Source organism: Cebus imitator, unplaced genomic scaffold (assembly GCF_001604975.1).
Source record: "Cebus imitator isolate Cc_AM_T3 unplaced genomic scaffold, Cebus_imitator-1.0 Scaffold839, whole genome shotgun sequence".
Classification (NCBI taxonomy): domain Eukaryota; kingdom Metazoa; phylum Chordata; class Mammalia; order Primates; family Cebidae; genus Cebus; species Cebus imitator.
This window is the reverse complement of record NW_016108154.1, coordinates 57,132-61,063: the sequence shown is the minus strand read 5'-3', so window position 1 is coordinate 61,063 and position 3,932 is coordinate 57,132.

Sequence of the window (3,932 nt, the reverse complement as noted above, 5' to 3'; positions counted from 1 at the left end):
CACTTGAGGTCAGGAGTTCAAGACTGTCCTGGCCAACATGACGAAAACCCATCTCTACTAAAAATACAAAAAAATTAGTCGGTTGTGGTGTTGGGCACCTGTAATCCCAGCTACTCAGGAGGTTGAGGCAGAAGGATTGCTTGAGCCTAGGAGGCGGAGGTTGCAGTGAGCTGAGATTGGCCACTGCACTCCAGCCTGGGTAACAGAGTGAGACTCCATCTCAAAAAAATAAATAAGTAAAATAAAATAAAGCAATCTCTAAAATGATAGTATTCATAGACCTCTCTAAAATGTAGGTGCCTCTTGGACAGGATTTATAAATTGCCCAACTGTAATAGAGAATAATTTGAAAACTTGGGTAGATGTGGATGATGTTACCATTAACAAGAATTTTTTTTAGTGGTTTATATTTTAAATGAGGCTGGATTTGAAGTTGTGGTTTTAGCTGTATCCGCACAATCCCAAAGAGGAGTCAAAAGTTTCCAAAAGTACTGCAGAGTGATGCTCTGAGGGTTTGTCTCGAAATGTAAAATGAATATTTCCCACATTAGGTTTTTCTCTAGAAGAAAGTACAGTATCTTAAGTGCCTTTCTAGCAAAAAAGAAAAAAAAAAGACAAATTTCAGTCTTATATAGCATTTACTGAAGCAAAACTAATTTTATTACAATTCCTTAGAATTCTTTTTTTCACTTACTTTATTTCCAAGTGAAAAAAAGAATTCTAAGGAATTGTAATAAAATTAGTTTTGCTTCAGTAAAAAGACCATTCCTAGAACTTTATTTTTTATCAAGTATGTGACATTTCTATGAAAAACTTCAGTTCATATCCTTGAGAACAGAGATTTTTTAGAAAATAATACCGCCTTTGTAGAATGTATTGGTATAATGCAAATGTCAATACACATAGGTCATACGTGAGGTGGGCTTGGATTGATTATGTGTTCCAACAGCCTGAAATCTAAATGAAGAGGTTTTTTAATAAGAAGGTAATAGGACTATAGAGATCTTTGTATGACATAAAACACACAGGGAGGTGTGTTGTAATGTGAATAAGACTAATTGATCATCTTATTGGAGAAACACTTATCTTGAGATGAAAAATGGCCACACTGTTGTTTGACATTTGGATTGTCGATGGCTTGACCAGAAGAATTCTTGGTCAAACACTCTAGAGACAAGAGGAGTTCAAGAGATCAGTTGCTTGCCAAAGGTCACTGATAGAATAATAGGGTTTTTTCTTTACAGTCTTAAGAAAGTCATCTGACTCTGCTTATATCCTAGTGAAGGAGAAATAAAATGATAGCCAAAAGTCATCATTTTATTAAAAATAACATCATTCAATGTTTCAACCCATATGACAGAACAAACCAAAACTTCTCCGTAATAAACTCACCAAATAGCATACTTAGGCCTGTAACCTATACATTGCTCATGTGCTATATATCAAAAGTAAAATATTGCATGATTTTTTAGCAAACATAAGCTAAGAAAACCCCCGAGTTGAATCGGCATTTTTCTAGCTTGAAAATTATCCAAATTAGTAGAATTCTCAAAATATGTTTAGAATCCATATTTGTTTTTAAATTGTCATAGAAAAATAGACTTTAGGTAGGCTTAAAAGTATTAAAGAAAATAAATAAATAAATAAATAAATAAAGAGACCCAATCCTCTCCTGTCTACCACAGAGTTAAGATTTTCAGACAGAAGAGTTGGTGAATGTTCTTAGTCATTTTCTGCACCCTTACTAATTTTATAATTTCCTGTCCCCTGAAGCGGCTCACATTAAGAACTGTAAATTAAAATCAAGAGGTCTCTAGTTTAAAATGAAGGAGTATCTAAAATGGTGGCATTAGTAAGTCTCTCTAAAATATAGGTTGTCTTGAACAGGACTTATGGATTGTCCAAGTGTAATGAAACATAATTTCAAAAACTAGGGTAGATATAGATGGTGTTACCATTAGGAAGAAACTCATTTTGAAAATCAGTAGTTCATATATAATTTTTAAATAGTGGTTCATTTTTTAAAAATTATCTGGGATTTTAATGCCACATTAGCAAATACTTCACAACTGAATTATTTAACAAGGTGTTGGTAACAGTACTAAGATGTGCTGGTGGACATGAGGCATTCCCAAACCTTGGACTTCTCACTTTGTGCCAAGAAAAGGTTTTCACAAAACCACCCATTTAACTAGTGCATTGCCTCTCCAACGTGCGCGACAGCATCTGTGATCATCTCTGGCAAAGTTGAGATTTCCCTACTACCTCCCCACCCAGTGGAGAGACTTGACAGCAAAAAAAAGTCAGAACAATGCAACAGGAAGCCTGCATTGTGTGCAGGGGAAGGGAGAGCGGCAGCTCCATTTCCCTTTACCTTGGTAAGAGCTGGCTGTACGTGAGCTTCGGTGCCACCTTCTTAATTCAGCCCTCCTCTCACACAACAGATACCCACTCCTTCCTTGCCCATCTTCGTCACTCTAGCAACAAAGGGCTCTCTAAGAACGATTGCCCCAATTCATTCTACCCCCAGGGATGGTTCTGAGGATTATCTACTGGTGTTTGGTGAGTAACTAAATTGACCACCAAACTTTTTTCTGCCCACAGCAGTGTGAAATAGATTTTGAGTCTCTTAGGCATGCAAAACCTTATCTTTTTGATTAATGGCATTATTTGTCAGTAAGCTCCAAAAAATACAGTACGGTTGGGATGACGAAAGTTTGACCTATTATCTGAATTACTGTGAGATCCAGATTCTCACTAGCACTTCATCCATGGTGTCTAGGCCATCTCTTACAGCTAGAATTGCATGGAAGAAAATCAACATTTCACCTGTTCTCATCTCTTCAATCAGGAATCTGTGTTTTTAAATCTCGGGCAAATGCATGGATCTCTAAAATACTCTTTTCCAAGTTGGTAGCAGTGCTATGAATTCAGTAAAATTAGCTTATTACCAACATTATTTTTATAAGATTATTTTGCAGATCAAAGTGTTATTTGCAGTCAAAGATTGCCAAAATCCCATAGATTCTTATGATCCATACATAAAATATAGCTATTCTGTTCCAGAAGCACCCCCAAACTGGACAAGCAACTACCTTTGGGGCTGAAAGATTACTTGAGACCAAACTGTCACAAAGTACCAAGCTGAACTGCTGGTCTGCAGGAGTAAGATGGTAGCATCTAATCTTCTGTCTGACTTTGAGGATAGGTTATGTCTTAACCAAATCACTCAATGGTTTGAACAGTTTTGTTATTATCACCTCTGAATCATAAACTTTAAGCTAAAACAGTGAACCAGAGCTCCCAGAAGGCAACCTGTTCACCAAGTGTTTCTGACTAATCTTAGGAGGAAGTCCATGTAAATAATTCTAAACTCTTTCTCTCCTTCTCTTCCATATTCTCTTGTCCTCTACTTTTTAGAGTTTATAATCGTCACACTACTTAATAATTAAGTTCTCAACAATGGACATTTCTCTAGGAATGGAGATGTGTGTAAATTCGTTTCATATTCAGATTGTCAGGCAGCAGAATCAGCTGAACATTTTTAACCTATGATTTCCTAGTTTTGTGATCCTGGGAAAATTAAACTTCTTTGGGCCTGCTTTTCTTTTTCATTAGTACAATGTAACTAATAATCCCTGCCTCATCAGGTAAACTGTAAGAATTAAGTGACATATAAAGTAAGTAGAATGTTATAGGCACGTAAGATATCTTAAATATTTTAAACAAAAATTTGAATTTATGTACTTAAATAATTTGTTATGGATGTGTTTTTCTTTTGTCAAAAATGTCTCTACTGTTAAATTATCTTTATTCACCATTTTAAAAAGGGAATAATCAAGCTTGTTTAAAATTTCCATGATTTAAAATCTTTTTTTTTTTTTTTTTTTTTTTTTTTTTTTTTTTTTTTTTTTTTTTTTTTTTTTTTTTTT